This window comes from Dipodomys spectabilis, unplaced genomic scaffold (genome assembly GCF_019054845.1).
Source record: "Dipodomys spectabilis isolate Male_0828 unplaced genomic scaffold, ASM1905484v1 ptg000107l, whole genome shotgun sequence".
Classification (NCBI taxonomy): domain Eukaryota; kingdom Metazoa; phylum Chordata; class Mammalia; order Rodentia; family Heteromyidae; genus Dipodomys; species Dipodomys spectabilis.
The window spans coordinates 2,502,050-2,522,056 of NW_024870784.1; the positions used below are offsets into that span (position 1 = coordinate 2,502,050).

The 20,007-nt window shown below is 47.7% G+C and overlaps 1 protein-coding gene across 1 annotated transcript in view; it reads left to right on the forward strand.

Moving 5' to 3' along the window:
* Positions 1-3,466: 3,466 nt before the first annotated feature.
* The window catches only part of Clic6 (chloride intracellular channel 6), a 37,259-nt gene continuing 20,718 nt past the window's right edge, over positions 3,467-20,007 (forward strand). The window contains exon 1 of the mRNA XM_042687302.1: positions 3,467-3,670. The gene's annotated coding sequence lies outside the window, so the exon portion shown is untranslated. The remainder of the gene's footprint in view (positions 3,671-20,007) is intronic.

Consider the following 20,007-nt stretch of genomic DNA (forward strand, 5'->3'; position numbering starts at 1 on the left):
GGAGCTTCAGTTCAATAACTCAGTTTATAACTACATTGCATCTTGATAAATGTCACCTCTTCCATTGTTCTCAATGGTTTTGGTCTATAATCCTCTGATGGCTAATGGTGCTGAGAATTTTGGTCGGGCATTTGCATTTCTTTGGAGAATTGTCTACTTAGGCCACTTACCTATTTTTAAGTTGAATTATTTCTTTTATGTGGCTAAGCTTTCCAGTTTCTTTTTTTTCTTTTTTGGATCCGGTCGTGAGGTCTGAACTCTGGGCCTGGGCGCCGTTCCTCAGCTCTTCAGCTCAAGGCTAGTACGCTACCACTTGAGCCATAGCACCACTTCCGGCTTTTTTTTTCTGCTTATGTGGTGCTGAGGAACCGAACCCAGGGCCTCATGCATGCAAGGCAAACGCTCTACCACTGAGCCACCTTCTCAGCCCCAACTTTCCAGTTTCTTATATGTTCTGGATATTAACCCATCTGTCAGGTGAACAGGTCACAATAGTTCATTCTGTAGATTCTCTTTGTTCATTTGGTTGCTTCTTGGTAGTTCAGAGACTTTTTAGTTTGACACAGTGTTAGCACCAAGAGCTCTCGTTCCATAGCGTAGCATGCTCCTTCCCCTCTGCACAGCTTAGCATGCTTCTTCCTAGGCAACACTAGGACCATCTAGTAAAGGCAGTGAATAAAGTAAATAATCAGCCTCCACTCCACTCTACCTTGGGATGATACTTCTCTGGACAGCTGCCACCATAGAAGTCAGCAAGAGTCCCTTAGAGTGACCTTTAGGTTTGGGCAGCTGAAGGGCCCTATCTACTCCAGCAGCATGCATCAATCCTAGTCTGCCATGATGAAGCCCTGGCCCACACGTCCACACCCAGGTCTCCACCTCCTAGCCCCTTCCAGCCCCTCCTAAACCTCCTAGGTTATATGGGTCACCTCAGATAAATAGCTGGTGGTGCTTCTCACTTCTCCCTTGTGAGAAGGAGTCTTGCCGGTCCCTTTCCTGGCAATAAACCTTTCTTTGTTCTCTGTACCTGGATGTCTGCGTGGGTCTCTGGCAAAGTCTAAAATGATCTAACGTACAGTCTCATCTGTCAATTTTTGCTTTGGTTTCTTGTGTCTGGAGAATTAAAAAAATCATTATTTGTACCAGCGTCTTCAAGTATTTCCCCTAGTGATTTTTCTAATACTTTTCAATCTTCTATGTGGGTCTGGCATCCATTCTGAGTAGACATTTTTGTACAAAGTGAGAGAAGGAGAGAGGCTTACTGCCCGTGGCTCCAGTGTCGCAGCATCCTTTGTGACAGGGTTTATTCTGGGGCTCTATGCTATTCCCTGCCATTTTGGTTATTATGGCTCTGTAGTATGTCTCAAAGTGAGGAAGTATGACATCTCCAGTTTTGCGGTCCCTCCCCCCAAGATTGCTTTCTTTTTTGCATTTATATGTTTATGTGAGGATCAACTGTGATATTTTGAATCTGTAGATCCCTCCTAGGGAGTATGGATATTTTAACAACACGGATTCTCCAGTCTATGGACCTGGGAACTCTTTTTACCTTTTGCTGTCTTCTTGCCACTTTTTTTTGGTGTGTATGATGAATTGTCATTTAGTCTTTCATTAAAAGCATTATTAGCCCGGCACTGATAGCTCACACTTTTAATCCCAGCTATTCAGGAAGCTGAGATCTGAGGATCCAGGGGGTTCTAAGCCATTCTTGTCAGGAAAAGTCTTGAGACTCTTATCTTCAATTAGTCACCCAAAGCCAATGGGAGCTGCATCCCAAGTGCTAGAGTACTAGCCTTGCACACAAAAACTTCAGGGACAGAACCAGACTCGGAGTTCAAGCCCCAGGACATGCACAAAGAGAAGAAGAAGAAGAAAGAGGAAAATAAAGACGGGAAAGCAGTGAGCATGGCCTTCCCAATCTTTTTATTCGTGTCCTGGCTGTTACACACGAGGCATAAAGGCCCAGAGATGCTTACAGGTTTCACTTCTGGGCAGAGTGGAAATTAAGTGAGGGCCCCCCCCTTCCTGGTGTGTGTGTGTGTGTGTGTGTGTGTTGGGGGGGGGGGGAAGAATTGTTGATTTAAATGGCTCTGGAACTTGAGGCTGTTCCTGCTCCCCCAGGCCAGTAAAACCAGTCTTCTCATTAAAATACACCATACACCGGGGCCACAGGAAGGCTATCATTGGCCGGGTTCCCAGGCCACCCAAACAGAGGGGGGCGGAGGCAGCGAGGACACGCCCCGCCCAGCCCTCGGGGGATGGAGTTGGCACCGAGCACTTCTGGTCAACCTGGGGCAGGGGACAGAGCCCCAGCGCTCCGCTTCCCGGGCTGAGTTCTCCGGCCTCGCACCCGTGGGCGCGCCTCCGGCCTGGGGTCTGGGTGCGAACTGAGAAGAAGCGTGGCGGGCGGAGGAAGACCCCAAAGGCCTTCACCCTGGGAGGACAGAGTCTTGGGCTGATTGGACTTCACCTGGCGGGGCGGGGGGGGGGAGCGGTGTAAAAACCAGGGAGCCCGGCGTGGGGCGACCCAGAGGGGACGTGGGGGCCCCGGCACCGAGGGTCCCACCCGGAGCACCAGCCCCTGCGCGGTGCACAGGGCAGGGGAGGACAGGGCAGGGCAGGGCAGGGAACTCAAGTCCCCCTCCCGTTGGGGCAGCGATCGGTGGCCATGACCGAGGCCGCAGAGCCGGACCGGGGCGCTCCGGGCCCCGAGGAGCTGCCCGTCGGGCCGGCGATTCTGTCGGAGGGCCCCGAGGGACCGAGTGAGGCTGCCGTGACCTGGGAGAAGGAGGAGGAGGCTGCGTTGGAGGGCGCGGCGACGGCCCCGGGGCCTGAGGAGGAGGAGGAGGACCAGGAGGAGGAGGAGGAGGGCGCCGGAGTCGCCGCGGTTGTAACGGACGGGGAAGGAGGTGGCGGGTGGGGACCGGGCGCGGGCTGTGAGCCGGGGGCTGAGCTGCAGGGCGGGGGCGCGGGGGCGCAGAGGGAGGCGGAGGGGGGCGGCCCCGCGGTCGGCGAGGTCAGCACCCCGGGCGGGACTGCGGGAGACGCGCCGGGGCAGCCGGGGGGACCCGCCGCCCTTGAGGCGCAGCGGGAGGCGGAGCCGCAGCCCGCGGTGCCCGGGGACCCCGCAGGCGCCCAGGGGCCCCCGGGGGCCGGCGTGGATGGCGGGGCACCCGCAGGGCTCCGCGTGGATGGCCGCGCGCCCGCCGGGCCCGGCGCGGACGCGGACGCGGGCGCGGCCCAAGGCGGAGAGGACCCCAGCGCGCAGCCGTCCCAGGTCGCGGCGGTCGCCGGGGCGGCGTCTGGGGAGCCCGGCCCGGGAGAGCTCGCCGGGGTCCCCGCGGCGGGCCCGGGGACGGAGGAGCGCGGGGAGGCGGCGGCCCCCGGGGAGGGGGAGGCGGCGGCGGGGCCGGGCGCTGGCGGCGCCGGCGGGGAGCACGGGGCGCAGGGCCGGGATCCCGGGCAAGCGGAGGGCGAGCCCGAGAGGCGGGAGCCCACGGAGGGGTCCCCCGGAGGCGGCCCCGAGGGGGAGGCCGGGGGCGCCCCGCTCACCAACCACCTGGCCGAGCTGCCCAGCGCGCGGGGCGGCGGGGCGGCGCCGGTGAACGGCCGCGGCGAGGGCGAGGACGGCGGCCAGGGCCCGGAGCACGACATCACCCTCTTCGTCAAGGTACCGTCCGGGCCGGCGCGTCCGCACTCTCGGTTCCTCTGAGGACGCGCAGGAAGGGCGCGCGCGCCCCAGGGCCCCGCGCGTCCGCAGGCGGCCGGGGGGAGGTGGGACGAGGGTGAAGTTAGAAGTTTCTGGAACATTTGCTGGGGAAGGTCTTGACCATGCCCCCCCCCCCCCCCCAAAAAAAAAGCCTGGAGTCTGGGATGGAGAAGGTCGAGAGTTCTGAGCCGGCATTTCACTGTCCTTTGTCCTGAAAATCCTGACCGGCCCTTCCCAGCAGAGGTTATTACAAGGATTAAGGGAAAACCAAAAAGCTACAGGTGCTGTTCGTGCCTTAATGACTTGTGCCAAATGAGGTTTAGAAAGACAGAAAGACAGACAGGAAAGAATGGGGGAAGCAAGGGAGGAAGGGAGGAAGGAGGGAAGGAAGGAAGGAAGGAAGGAAGGAAGGAAGGAAGGAAGGAAGGAAGGAAGGAAGGAAGGAAGGAGGGAAGGAAGGCAGGCAGGCGGGAGGAAGGAGGGAGGGAAGGAGAGAGGGAAGGAGGGAGGAGGAGGGAGGGAGAAAGGAAGGAAGGAAAGAAGGAAGGAAGGAAGGAAGGAAGGAAGGTCAACAGGTAGGTTCCATGGAAGAATTCCCAGGTTGTACATCTCAGAGGCCTGGAGCTGGCCAGTGTTTTTAGCGCCAAGAAACTATTCCATTTTGTTGGAACTGAAAATAATACATTGGAGTAGAAAGTGGGATCTTACTTATCTATTGTCATGTTTCTGGAGCATTGTAACATTGGGATTCAGGATGCCCGAAGGCTTGAATTTCATCTACCTAGTGTCATATTCCCAACAGTTCCTCCATTGGGAAGACAGCTCTGATTTATCTTGTGGAAGTCCCTGCTGGCACTGGAACTTGGATTCAGGGCTTGGCACTCTGTCTCTGAGTGTTTCTAACTCAAGGCTAGCACTCTTCCACTTGAGCCACAGTTCCACTGCCAGCTTTTCTGTGGTTAATTAGAAAAAAAAAAATCTCATAAACTTTTCTTGCCCAGACTGGTTTTGAACTGTGATCCTCAGATCTCAGCCTCCTGAGTAGCTATCATTATAGGAAACTCTGGCCACAAGGAAGTTTTGACTTTAAATAGGCAATTGTACAAGATATCCAAAATACATGGACAAAATCCAGGAGCTACTTATACAAAGAGCATTTTTTTTAAACAATAAAGTAAAAGACAAAAGCCCTTTCTAAAAGACCTTTAGCCAGGGCCCAGGGAAGCTGGAGATAATAAGGTAAAGAATGTGCATTGCATGTGAAATCATAATCCTCAGAAATACTTTCAGGCTTGCAGAAACCTCTCTGGCCAAAATGTAGGCAAATCTAATAAGTAAAGAAACACATCCAAGTGATTAGCATCAGGATTTTAAGAAGTGTTTGGTGCCAAGGGTCTGAGGGGAGAGAGATGATGTGTGTGTTTCCTTCCTGGTGAGAAGGCGCTCTGCTAGGATTTTAACATGTCCTAGGACAGGTGTAAAGGGACACACTGGGGGGCATCACCTGAGGGCAGGATGGTGGAATGCCAAAGGGAAGTCCTGGGATGGCCTGCGGCACATCATCGGGCTAAGGGGCTCCAGATACACCTGCTTAGAGTATCCCCCACAATCTGAAAGCCATCGCATTGCAGTCGTAGCTTCATCTCTAGTCTCGCTGCTTTCAGGCCCGGCCCTTTGCAGTCCAGTTCCTTCTAAATTGCCAGGGAACCAGGAGAAGATCTGATCGCTTGTTTCTCAGTGTAAAGTTCTTCATTTTTTCCTTGTAGATTTGCTGATTTTTCGAGGTCCAAGCCCTCTGTGATGTTATTCCAGTCTCCTTTTTCTCAGCTCTTGTCTTTGCTGGGGGTCCTCACTCTTGGTCACATATGGTAATAGGCACCATGCTAGCCATAACCAAGTACCTTCTTCCTGCATTGAGAGTTTTGCACCTGCTTCACCCTCTGACTGAGATCTTCTCTACCATTGCCTCTCTTCTGCCCCCTGCTGTGTTTGCTGCATGTTCAAGATTCTCGGCATGGAGGCCATCCCTATTGGGGAGATTTTTGCAGCCACCTTCCAGGTTGATAGTTCAGAGAAGGACATGCCTCTGAAGTGCATCTCTTCCTTGGGGTATGGGAAGGGCAAGCATGGGATCTCTAGTGCAGATGTCAGGCATGGTGTGTGTTGAAGGTTTAAATGAGGGTCCTGCCTGCTCATGGAGCCAGAACACAGATTGTTGACTCAAGAGGTCTGGCATGCAGCCCTAGCTCTGCTGCCTTCTTGCTTGTGACCTTGGAAAGTTACTTTACTGTTTTGTGCCTTCATTAATCTCATAGATGAAAGGGGAACCAATAATAAGAACTGTTCCGAGGTTATTGAGAGGGCTCAAGAATAGTTCTCATAAGACATTTAGAACAGTGCCTCGCTTAAAATAAGCATTATTCAGTTACAGCTTTTGTTGATTCTGCCCACAAAGTTTCCTCCCCACTCCGCTACATCTATCTATCTATCTATCTATCTATCTATCTATCTATCTATCTATCTATCTATCTATCTATCTATCTATCTATATCTACCTTCATCTTCATCATCATCTATCTATTTACTTGGCAATACTGGGGTTTGAACTCAGTAACTTGTGCTTTCTAAGCAGGAACTTTGCCACTTGAGCTATATTCCTAACTTTTTTTGGTTTGTTACTTTTCTGAGCATGATCCTCTTGATTTTAGCTTCCCAAATAGCAGGTGTAGTTGAAAGTTACTATACTTGGCTTCCTTCTATTTCTTCTTTCAGGGAAACATCCCTATAGGCATTGAATTACTTCCAGTCTCTGGGGATGAGAGCATTAGGGAAGGTAGAAACAACTGGCTTTCTCAGATACTGCTTGGTAGCAGTTCCTGTAGGCCAAGGCCAGCAGTACATCTTGGCAGAGTATCGTGAGGTCAGACTTGGATGGTTGATATGGTGTCCTGTTTTCTCTGAAGGAAACAACTAGATATCCAAACAGTGAGATTGAGTAGCTTCTGAGGGTCACAAGGTCTGCCTGAGGTTGATAAAGTTTCTTCTGATCATAGTAATCATTCTCTAAGAGAGGAAGTCTTCTCTACAGCTTTGCTTCTGGCTCCAGCCTATTTTCTTCTGGGAAAGGTTTAGGGTGGATAAGCTGAGATAGTCTAAACTACCACATGACCAGGGATCCTTGAGCTGTGTTTTGGACACTGCTTATGTAACTGAGTATAGGTTCCTGAGCATAGGCCCTTGAGCTGGCATTTGCCACTGCATTTAGATTCTCCAAAGCAGCGAAAGTGAAATTTAATGGAGCAAAGAAAAATTCAAGAAAGGCCTAGACTTTGAATAGATATGGTTGCCCAGAAATGCAAATGCAAATAATAATAATAACAATAATAATAGTATAGCAATAGGAGCTACAACAACACAGCCCCAAGCATTATTATGCTATTCGTGAGGACTGGAATGTGCCAGAGCAGTCTCTGAGAAACTTCTGGTAGACCAGTAGCTCCCTGTGTATTGGGAGAAAACAGGTTAAAACCTGTTCTGTGCACTTGGTCTCCAAGGAGCTTGTGAGGGAGATGTGATTTTCCTCATTATGTAGGTGCTATGTGTTTTGACCATGTACTTCTGCAACTTCAATTTTCTCTGAGAAATGATGGTTTTTAATTTCATAGTATGTTTTCTGAGCATCTTATAAACACCTGATTGGAAATGACACTGCAGAAGTAGGTAGGCTGTGAGTGTCTGTGATCTGCCATACACAGATGTGGCTTCCATGAGTGTGTGTGTGTGGGTGTGCACGCACGTGTGTGTGCACATGCGTGTGGAGCTGTCCATGAGCTTGTGTGGAGCCTCTGGGTACCTCTCCAGGGCTGTACTCAGCCAGCCCATCTTCTCAAGCCGCTGGACTTTCACAGCCTCTTTGGAAATACTACCTTGGGTCTTTCAGGATGCCATTTAATCCTTTCATGTTAGATATCGAGACAAAACACTACGATTTGAAGGGACATAGAGAAGTCCAGGCTCCGATATGTTAATCTGTTAATTTGGCACACATGAACTATTATTTGTTGGATGCTGTTGTAGAATTGGAGGGCACGTTGGCAGGCATCTTAGTCCATTTTGTTGCTGTAACAAACACTTGAGGCTAGATGATTTGTAAAGAATGAAAGTTCATTTGAGCTATGCATGGTTTCAGAGGAGGCTTATGTTCGGGTCTCTGGGGAAAGCCTTCTTTCTGTATGAATAGGCATGTTAGCTCTGGTTTCTCCCCCTCCCCCCCCCCTCTTCCCCCTCCCCCGCCCCTCCCCCTCCTCCCCTTCCCCCTCCTCCTCCTCCTCCTTTTCCTCTTCCATTAAAACCACCGTGGGGCCTCACCCTTACGACCTCATCTTATTCTAATAATCTCCCGTGAGCACCAGCTCCAAATGCCATTAACGTGTGGGCTTTGAGATTAACTTGCAGCATGGGAGCTTTGGGGGACAGTCGCACTGCAGCAACTGGCCGGAAGGAGCAGAGCCTTGTCCTTCTCTCGCCGGTTTACCTTGGGTGGAACCGTGGACTAAGGCAGCTGGCAGGCCTGCGCATGCGCGGCATCTCCTCTGGCTGGAAGCTGGCAGGCCGAGGACCACTTGTGTATCTTGGCCCACTGCTCTCTCAGGCTTTGGCGCAGTGTTTGGCACATGATGAACACAGGAGGACCTGCACACACAGGAGGACTTGAACACACAGGGCTGATCAATCACATATGGATTTAATTGTCTTTGGGAAGATATTGTCATTTTCCTTCTCCATAAGAATGGAACCTTTGATAATCTGATAATTCCTGGTACAAATTCGTGTGTGTGTGTGTGTGTGTGTGGGGGGGGGGCTTGAACTCAGGGCCTGGGCACTGTCTCTAAGCTCTTTGCTCAAGGCTAGTGCTGTACCACAGTTCCACTTGTGATTTTCTGGTGGTTCATTGGAAATAAGAGTCTCATGGTCTTTCTTGCCCAGGCTGGCTTTGAACTGTGATCCTCAGATCTCAGCCTCCTGAGTAGCTAGGATTACAGGGTTGAGCCACCAGTGCCAGGCTTACAAATTCTTTAAGATTAACCAACAAAGAAAAGGTTTTGCTGGGGAAGTAAATAATTTAATCTCTTAAACTCTTCCTTTGCAGCATTAATTTTCTTGCTGAGTGTTGACTCACGGGCTGGACCCAGAGTCCCGGAGCAGCCGAAGGTGGTTCCTTCTGGACACTGCTGTGCTTTCTTCCATCTAGGAGGAAGGCAGAACTGGGCTCCAACTTCTGCCGATTCTGTGCAGCCAGTGAGAGCCCCCTCATCCTTCTTAAAGAAACATTGCCATCCACAGATGTTGTACTTAGGAATTAAGTCCATTTCACTAAAGCTGGCATAGTTTTTCCCATCTTGAATTTAGGAGAGAGAGAGAGGCAGAGATAGAGGCAGAGACAGAGACACAGAGACAGACAGAGAGAGACTGAGTGAGAGAGAGCTCCTGTTCTACCTTTTTCTTGGCTATGTTTCAAATGATAGCTCTTGTTAGTTGAAAAGTGGGTTAACAATTTGACTCATTTTATAAGTGCTTTATTAAGAATACTTTTGCCCTGATGATGCTATACTATGATATTTAATGGTGGGAAGAAAGTCGTCATCATGAGGATATTCAGTTGTGGTTAGTAGTTTAGCCAAGAACAAATGGTTTCAATAGCAAATTATGTCATACAAGCCATAGGACTTGTCACCAAAGGCCCAGACTGGGCTTTGTTCTTTCTCTCTTTACATCAAAGTGGGCTTCTTTTGCCTTCAGCCTCAGCTGGTCCCCACCAATCTGAAGCAGGTGGGCAGGGAAAGGGCTTTCTTCTTTCTCCTGCCTGCAGGGCAGGAGGGCTCCCTAGCATGCTGGGCCTTCCATCCTACTGGCAGGAACTGACAGTCATGTTCTGTCTTTTTCCAGACCTGTCCCATGCACCAAGGAGAGGTGTTACAAGATAGATTTGGACCAGGAGTCAGCAAACCATGGCTTCTAGGTTGTATCTAGCCTGCCATTTGTTTTTTTATATGTCTGAAATATAAGAAAGGCTTATACATTTTTTTGTGATGATACCCAGGGCCTTGTCCATACTGGTTTGTGCACTGTCACTTGAGCAATGCAAAACATCAAAAAAATACTATATAACCCAGGAAAAATAGATGAAATTCAAATGTCGATGCCTTTGAATACACACTTCTTCTAAACCCAGCTGTATTTACTCCCACAATTATTATCACTACTTTTATGAAGTTATGCCAGAAACTGTGGGCTACAAAGCCTATGCTATTTATTGCTGAGTCCCTTAGGAAGACTAGCTTGGATTGATTCCCTGAGGCTGAGTATTTTTTCCATCTGTGCAAAACTGGCACCTGTGGAATAAAAAACCTAAAGGCTCCGAGTAAGAAATCCTTAAGACACTAAACTCTTAGCAATGTATTTTGCTTATGAAGTCCATGACTTCAGTTTTCAGTAAAGTCAAAGTAAAATGTACATTGAATATGTTTATATACAATTTTGAACAATATGTTTATACCATCCATGAAATTGTTGGGATTTTTTTTAGTTGCTGGTATCTGAGTCTGAACTCAAAGCCTTGTGGTCTCTCAGCTTGCCTGGCTGATGCTCTACCACTTGAGCCATGCCACCAGCCCTGCTGTTTTTTTTTCTTACTGGTTATTTTGGAGATGGAGTCTTTTGGACTTTTCTGCCCAGGCTGCCTTTCAACCTTGATCTTTTGGATCTTAGTTTCCTTGAGTAGCTACGATTACAGAAGTGAACCATTAGAACCCATCACATTCTTCTTTTTAATCCATTAAACAATGGTGGATCTTCACAGATGTACAATAATATAGGAAAGTGTAATTTTTAGAAATAGCATTGCTAGGGGAAAGGATCTCCGCACTCAATATTGTGATAACTCTCACCAGATTTCTTCTTCACAAAGCTAGTTCACACCCTGCATCTCTGTGCTGTGTGGTTTCCCCCATCTTCTCCACTCCTGTTCTATCAAACATTTAAAATCTGAGTGGGGGAAAGTGAGGCCCGTTGATCATTTCATTCAGGTTTCTGTAATTGTGATGAGGTCGGGGATATTTTTTAAGTTAAATTTTTATTTATTCTTGTTATTATAAAGGTGATGTGCAGCAGGGTTACAGTTACACAAGTCAGGTAGAGTACATTTCTTTTTGCACAATGTCACCCTTTCCCTGGCTCTCTTCCAGGTTTTCCCTCCTTTCCCCACCCACAAGTTGTATAGTTCATTTTCAGCATAGTATCTAGTGAGTACCGCTACTACATCTGTTCACCTTTTGTCTCTCCATTGCTGTGTCCTATGACCTTCCCAAAGCCAGATAAATGAACAAGACAAAAAAAGGAAACAAAAAGAACAACAAAGGAAAATACCCTCGTGTTTCCATTTCCTAGAGTTCTGAGGATATTTTCAGATATTTGAAAACTGTTGACCTCTCTTTTCTGTGGCTCCTGGATCCTTTGTCTAGTTTTCAAATAAGCATTTGGCTTTATTCTTTCTCGTCTTTGTATAAAGCTGTGTCTCATGTATTACATGTTTTCGTTGGAGTGTCCTGGCTGCCTCTGCTGGGTGGCCTGTCTTCTTAAGCTTGGTGATTTTCATAATTGATAATTGATAGATGGACAGAGCAAGGGTGGACTGCTGCAGTAGGCTGGCAGCCTTCGACTTCATTTACTGGAATCCAGAAATGCTGTGTTGTGCTTCATATTCGATAACGTCTTCAATCCCGAGGGAGCCGTTGTTCCCTGCCCTGCCTTTGTCCCCTTTCATTAGCAGGTATGGTTTTGTTTTTAAGTGCATGTGCTTTCAGAATTGGACTCTCTCCTGCATAGGGAGAAGTACTGTTCCAGGGGTGTTTAAGCTGATAAAGTTGGTTGGGTCATTTTGCAACTGCCTCATACCATCTGGTCATGGGAGGTGGATGGCTTTGGTCCTGGGGTGCCATCTTGACTCCACAAAGCAAGATGACTGCGAAAACATCTGTAAAACAAAACAAAAGCCATCTGTGATGCAGTAATGCCAAAATACTATCTCCAAGCGGTGTCTTCCAGTCAGATGTTCTGTGTATGCTTTTATCTGCTGAAGGAATTGTCCAAAGATCATGGAGAATAGTAACAACTCCTCTGCCTTGTGGAGAACTGTGATTGATGCCTCTGCTGGTGTCTAACGGGCAGTAAGAGAACTGAATATGGAACCATCAGACACCATTGGGAAGCTCCTTTGTCAGCTTCCATCCGTGGTTCAGTTGAAAACATGGACTGTAATGTTACACAGTCAGTCTGCAAGCTTTATATATGTGAAAAAAATCATCAGGTTAATTTCTTTTAAAAAACTGTACTGGGGTTTGAACTCAGGGCCTTGTGCTAGAATGATGTCCTACCATTTGAGTAACACTTCCAACCCTGCATTTTGCTCATTATTTGAGAGATGGAGTCTAGCAAACCTTTCTGTACAGGATAGTCTTGAACCAAGATCCTCTAGATCTCAGCCTGCTAAGTAGTCACGATTGCAGGCATGAGCCACTGGCACCTGGTTAAAGTTTAAAAAAAATAATAATTATTGAGATAGGGTCTTATTTTTAACCCAGACTGGACTGGACCTTGTGATTCTCCTGCCTCAGCCTCTCCAAGTGCTGGGATTGCCTGGCTCTAGATTAAAATATTTCTAATTCCAGGCTTTTATTTTTTCTTTACTGGATTTGTGAATTTCTCCCAACTCGGCACTTCTCCTCCTTTCTCAGTGGCTTGTGTAAAAATCTGAATCTCTTGGTGGGTCAGGAGAGGTGAAAACGGTGCCAGTTTCCCAAACTCCCATGTGGAGTTTAGGTGCATGCGTATATTTAAAGGCAAGACCGATGACCTTCCAGGTAGTAGACACTGAGCCTGGGGGGGTTGGGAGGGACCACAGTGATTTGGACCAATGCAGCTGCTACTTTTCTGGAACATTTATTCCAGAGAGAAACAGATCCAGAAAGAAACAGATCCATGCAGCAGTGAGGAAAGAGGTGTGAGGAGCCGCAGCTGGGCAGGCTGGGAGCTGAGCAGTGCCCACCAGCCAGGTGTGTGGCCATCTGTGGCTGGAGCCAGTGACTATCGGTGTGAGGAAGTTCCTGTCATTCCGTGGGTTTGAAGGCTTCGGTCTGTGGCCACTTGGCCTTGAAGCCCTGGGGCCCTTGGAGAGGGGAAAGCATGAGGGTCCCAACTCTGCCTCATGCCTGGGATGAGGACGAGCTAGGGTACCACTTTGATGGCCCGAGGATCTCCTGTAGGCCTCCCAGGAGCCTTTTACACTGGCTTTTTTTGGGGGGGGGGGCAAGGTGTGTGTGTGTGGGAGATGTTTATGATCCAAACCATAGCAAAAGAAGATTTCTTATTTCTTTAGTCACTGTATTATTTTTTTGAACTTGAGGCCAACTGAGTTCTTGCTTTGACCTTTCCTGTAAAAGGCTGAGGCTCTACTGCTTGATCCATGCCTGCTCTTCAGTGGAGACCGTATGAAGGAGGGTGGTGGTCAAGTGCCGACAACCATCGAGTTCCGGGCTTTCAGCCTTTGGGGCTTAGGATGCTGCAGTGTAGTGCTTATGCACCCCCTAGTTGGGTCCCCAGTGTACCTCTGTCCCACCTCTAGGTACAACAGACTCCTAGAATGAAGAAGGGGAGCAGGGTGTGGGTTTCCTTCCCATGTTGGGGGTACCCAGAGTGTTCTGACGTGGTCTCTGGGGGCAGCGGTCACATGGGTGTGTTGGAGACCCTGGGCTCCCCATGGCTGTCATGTGCTTTAGAAAGTACACAGAACAAAGGTGTTATTGGTCTGGAATCCAGGGGTACCAGGCTCTCTCTCAAATTGAGGAAAATCAACACTTTCCTGGTGCCTTTGGTGTCAGGGCCTTGGAGACAAGTTCAAAGAGCCCTGGAAAGATGGAATCTCTTCCCCAACTTTGTTTTCTTTGTTTGAACTCCAGGTTGGATTCCTTAAACTCTGTTCCCATGAGTGGTCCAACTGGATAAAGTATTGGGTTGCGCTCCGTGTCTCCTAGGTGTTATTTAGCTGTTAAGAACTCAATACTTAAGAAAGCTCAGAGGTCCTCTGGAATCAGATATGGAGCCGACATTCTTTGGTCACGGCTGATTTGCTAATGCATTGTGGAGAATGACAGATATGCAACTCTATCAAGGGATATAAGAAAGGATCTCCTTTGCCTTTGCTAAGGTTTTCTTCAAGTTCAACTTAGTAAAGAGTGGAGTCAGTTAATAAATGTCTTGAGCCTCTTGGTACAACTTAGAATATCAGGGTGTGATGGATTAAAGATGGCCGCATGTTCTTTGATGTGCCTTCCATTGAGAAGAGGATCTGATTTCTTTCCTTTCAATCCGGGCTGACCTTGAATGCTGTTACTTATCAATAGAATACAGTAGATGAGATGCTACAGGCTGAATTTTTTTGGTCACACAGGCCATCAGAGTCTCTACCTTGTCCACTGGCCATCTTTAGGTGACCGTACTGTAGAGGTCCTAGCCGAGTCCTTCCAGCTATCCCTGGAAGACTCTAGATCCCTCAGGGTGAAGCTATCATGTTCCTGACCAGCTGCATACCACCGAGTGACCTTTGTTAATGCCACATAGAAATGGAAGGATCATTTGGGAAAGTTTTGCTCAAGGGATACAGTAAAATCATTTTAGGTTCCTAAACATTGGGTAGTTTGTGATGCAGCAACAGATGACCAAGACACATAGCTTATTCCTCCTCTGGGCTGATGGAACATAGATACAAAGACCAACGTGGGAGGTATGAGGGTGGTATAAAGCAGTTCTGAGGTGGCTGTCATCAGTCCTGCCACTGGGTTCCAGCATTGCTTCCCTTTGGAGTCACTGTAGAGATTGGAATTCTTTTTCATTGAAAGAATGTGAGCCACCAGGGTGTATAACCACAGGCTGTGTTATTAAGCAGGCTTTCCAGAACAAGACATTCCTTTGTTATAATAATAATTCCCTGTGAGAATTTCACAAGGAAAATAAGCTTTGCATTGCCACATAAAAGCTTCAGTTGGTATCAGGCCATATGATTAAATAAGGATTAAAATGAGACCTGACGTGTTCAAGAACAATTCATATATGAGGAAAAAACCACCAGCAAGTGCAATTTTGTTAGTTCATGTCATTTGGTGAGTTGGGTCCACCTGCTGTAGCAAGCATCACTAAGATCTGGGATTGGAAGTTAAGAGCTGTGTGGGTCAATCCCGTAGCCCATCTGATAAGTAACTGTTACAACAGTTGGAAAGTGTTATATATACCTGGGGTTAGTAGGCTTTATAGAAAAGTTCAGAGGTTTACACTTGTAAGTTTTTGAGATCTAACATGCATTTCTTAGGACTTAGATGCAATGGTGAATGGAGCATTTCTAAGTTTTCCGGACATGAAGAGCAACAGCTTGGCACACACGAACCACCAATGTCACATTTATACCAACAGTGATCAGATGAGGAATGTTGTTCACCCACTGCCTAGAGCACTGTTTTGGTCAAGGTCAAGGTCGTGGTAGACAATGTTATGCGCTGTGTAGACTCCTTTTTTTCGTTGTTGGTCATGGAGCTTGACCTCAGCGCTTGGACAGTTTCCCTGAGCTCTTTTTTGCTGAAGACTAGCACTTTACCATTTTGAGCCATAGCACCACCTCTGTTTCTCTGGGGGTTAATTACAGATAAGAGTCTCATGGACTTTCCTTACCAAGTTGGCTTTGAACTATGATTCTCAGATTTCAGCCTCCTGAGTAGCTAGGATTATAGGCGTGAGCCATTAGCTCCCAGCTGGACTTTTATTTATTAGAGAAAATAATGCTCAATTTCTCTTTTTCTAACCAGCAAAATGCCGGACTAGAGGCTTGGCTCAAGTGTAAGCCAAAAGCTGAGTAAGAGCACAAGGCTCTGAGTTCAAATCCCAGTATACACACACACACACACACACACACACACACACACACACACACACACACTTGCTATACTTATTAGAACATTCTTGAGAAGCGTATTGCCTAGTATTTGTGCCATGACATTATCTAACACAACAGTGACCACTAGTGACAAACACAGGGTGATGCAGCCACCACAGTCGTCCATTTTAGTCCTAAATGTGCAAGAGATAGCACTTTGCCAAGCTTTCTAGTGGTATTCAGCAAAGAAGCACAGGGCTGGTCGTTGCAATCCTTTCTGTTTCCTTTTTTCCCCACTAGAGGGCAGAGGAGGGAAGGCAGAACAAGATGGCAGATAGGGAAGGCAGGCAAGCCCGTGTCCAGTGCACTTGTGTTCCCTGAAGCCTTCTGTGGTCTGTGTTCTTGCCCCTGGAGGCTGCTTCTGGCCCACCCTCATGGCTCTATTCTTCACTCAAGCAGGTGCTGGGAATAAGACTTAGTTTTCTGGCTCAAAACTAGCTCTGAAGTGTGAGAAGCTCACACCCAGAGTTGAGCAAGGCTTGGGCAGAAGGCACAGAGAGAAACAAGATTGCATCTTGGTGGCGAGTCGCAGGGGGATGTGCAGTGATCCTCCTACACAGGAATTCTAGAATTTGAGTTGAGAGCCGAGAACCCAGAATCTCCTCCAAGAAAGATGACTTCCTGTCTTCTGCGGTGCCTTGTGGAAATGGTTAGTTATGACTTTAGATAAGATGAATTGGTAGTCTGGGTGAAGATTGTAGGTTTTTTTTTTTTTTTTTCTTTTGACCTCAGGTCATTCCCTCCAGTTCGGTGATGATGTGGAGATTTCCACCGAAGTTGTCTCTTTGGTCTTTGGCAAAGAAAACCATCCACAATGGCAACCTTGACTCTGTGGAAAAAAAAAAAATCAGCCAGTGCATAAATTCCATCCTCAGCCCCTTTCCCGGGATTGTCTCCTCCCTCCCGAATGTCTGTGGGTAATATCAGCAATCTTTCAAGTCTCTAGTTCAGATTTTCAGGACTCTAAAACCTCACTCTGGTGAAGCTGTTTTGGGGAGTTTGTTGGGAGGTACGTATTCAGTTTTTGCTGTGGACACATCTGAATTTTTAAAAATGGCACAATCAATGGAAATAGTTAAACGCTCTGGAAATTCACTTCTTTACAAGGAGCCATTTGTGAAGTGAGTTCCTGGTTCTTCATGTCTCTGTCACCTCCCGCTGTCGGTGGGATTCCAGGTGGAATCAACACTGGGAGACCTCAAAACTAGCTGTGACAAATGCCGGACGTGGAGGCTGGTGTGGGGAGCCCTTGCTTCTTACCCACTGTCATGGCCGCCTCCACCTTGAGGGTGTGTGGCTGGGTCAGACACCCCATGCTTCTCCCCCACTCCCTGGGTGCTGTTGGCAGTGTGTTTTGGGGACCACTGGATGGCTGATTGGTTCGTGGCTTCCTTTATTGATAGCATGATTAAGCATTCCAGAGGCTATACAATAAAATGTTTTGGGGGCCATTTTATGCTGCAGAATAGGGAACTGGCTTTAGCTGGGGACACCCAGTACCCATTTTTTCCCCCTTGTGATGACTTGTTTTCTTGAGTAGATCTTCCTGTCATCAGAGACTTCTGGGCCAGGTGATGCTGAGCCTACCTGGACTCCCTGTCAGCACGGGTGTGTCTGTGACCGTGTCCCACAGGTGGCGCTGTTACAGTGGTTTTGGACAGAGATGGATCAGACAACCAGCCCATGACTGGATTCGATGAAGTGATGGCCGAGGTTGGGCTAGATGACCTAAAACACACGTAGAGTCAGAAACAGTTCATAGCCACCCTCCACCTTTCAATTCCCTGAACTCTCTTACTTTCCAACCTGTAGGGATGCCTTTATTCTTTTAAATTAAAAAAAATACCATCTTTATACAAAGGGGTCTTAATTCAACGTACCAGTTTACGAGTACCATGTATGACCCCTCTTGAGTTGTTCTCCTCCATCCTTCCCAGCCCCACCCAGGCCCTCACCACCTGGTCCACATGCCTTCAGCCACCAGTGGACAAGAACTCTCACAGGGGTCTGAGGGCCAGTGACTTGCTTTTATTGCAATAGAATGTTTCTCTCTGGTAGCTTCAGGCATGTCTACAAAGTGGGGTAGGCTGAGTGTGGGTTAGTCTCGGCATTCAGAGGCAGTACACAGGGTTTCTTCTCTTCCTCCTCCTTCACCTGAGGACGACTCTGCCCATCCTCCCATGTCTGGTTTATCGTATTTGTTCTTCCTCACGCACTTAGCCTTTTTAGCCTGTTTTTTTTTTTCTTCTAATATTGGGTCTTGAACTCAGGGCTTGTGCTCTCGCTTGGCTTTTTTATCAAGGCTAGCACTCTGCCGCTTGAACTACCGTTCCTCCCTGGCATTTTGCTGGTTATTTGGAGATAAGAATTTCACTGGCTTTTCTGCTTGGTCTGGTTTTCACACTTGATCCTCAGATCTCAGCCTCCTGAGTAGCTAGCATTTCAGGCATGAGCCATCAGTGCTTGGTGTCTATTAAAGGTTCTTTTTCTTTTGAATTCACTTGGATTTAGCAAAAGCTTTCAGACAACTCCTTACCTTGTTGGCTCTGAGCTTTCCATTTTTTAAAAATTTCATCTTCAGTACAGCATGAAAGTCTGTTCTCTATATCCACGCAGATCTTCTAGCTCCTTTGGGGCATCCAGTCTAGCTCTTTGGTCTTAAGATTGAGATGAATTTCTGCTTCTGTATCTCATTGTGGAAGGCTGTTCTGGTCATTTCCCAGGGTGTTTCTTGCTGAAGGACCACAAGAGTTTGTTGTGAGGCTCTGGCAGGGCACCTGTTCCTCCACAGGCCTCTGTAGAGGTGGCTGCAGCACCCCAGTGCACAGCCAGGCGATCATCAATGCTTTGTTTCTGAATTGGAGCGAGTCTTGTAGAGAAAATGTGTTACCCTTACCATTGCTGATGTAATGCCTGGGAGAAGCGACTTAACACGGAGCACCCTCACCATGTTTTGGCTCATGTTTTCAGGAGTTTCAGTCCATGATTGGCTGGCTCCATGGTTTCCGGGATGAGGTGAGAGGGAGCATGTGATAGTGCGGAGCAGCTGACCTCATGGTAGACAAGAGGCAGAGGAAGTGGAAAAGAGGCAGAGAGACAAGGTATATCTTTCTAGGACCCATCCCTGGAGACCTAACTAAGTCCTTCTAGGACTCATCCCTAGAGACCTAACTAACCATTACTAGGCTCCAGCTCCTACTCAGGCTGACCTATTATGAATCCATCACGGAATTAGATCATTGATGAGGTCAGGCCTTTATGATCCAATCCCTTCCAAAGAGCGCATAGGTGAGCAACCAAGTCCCAGCTACCTGAGCCTGTGAGAGGCATTTCACATTTAAACCATGAAAGCAAGTTGGCTGCTTCCTCTTTGAATTCTAGTTTTTCCCATCCTTACTTAGCTTTGATCCTTAACAGAAATCTGAAAACATTGCCACTGTTGATATAGCTGCACGGGGGATTATAAATGAATGTATTTTGGAAATCCCAGCCCTCTGTTTATCAGCGTATCTGGTATCTGTTCACCTGAAGCAGAAGAATTGACCCATTGCCACCAACATTGTATTACTATGATCACTGTACAATTTGCCACAAATTAGGGATCTTGGTTTCTGGTTACTTGGCATTCCTGGCCCTCCTTGGAAAACAGGAGCCTTTGTGTGGTTTACTCCTTGACTGGGTTGGGACAATTATGTGTCTATAATCTCAGGCTGGTCTAGAGCTGGGGAGTCATGAAACAGTCCCTCCCCTGCCTTCTCTTTTCCCAGGAGTGAGCATAGGAGGGAACTCTAAGATTTGCCAAAGAAAGCATGTGACACAGGCAAGACTTCCTTCTAATAAAGCCGGAGTGTTAGCCTTAGCCAACCTGTTGTGTTTCTCTTTGTTTGGAGAACGTTTGGCCCTGGGCCAGGGGCCTTCCTATGTATAGGTCAAGGCAGGCCAGAATGAGACATGTGGGAGGGTGAAGCTTCCAGATAATTCTATAATGTTTGTAGTAGCCAAAGAGCTCTCTATGTGCTCTCTGTTTTTAAACTGTCCTCATTTACAGGGTGATGCTGTATTCACTGACAAATTTCAAGTTTAGCAAATTGAACCCTTGAACTTGTAAGGATTCTGCTCTTTAGGAGGAAATTCAAAATGATATTGAACTGCTTTTTGTTTTGTTTTGTTTTGTTTTCCTATGTAAGGTAGAAGGGTTGTCAGGGATAGGGGATCAACTAGCTTTCCCAAACCTTCTTGTTGTGTGTTTTTTTAAAAATGA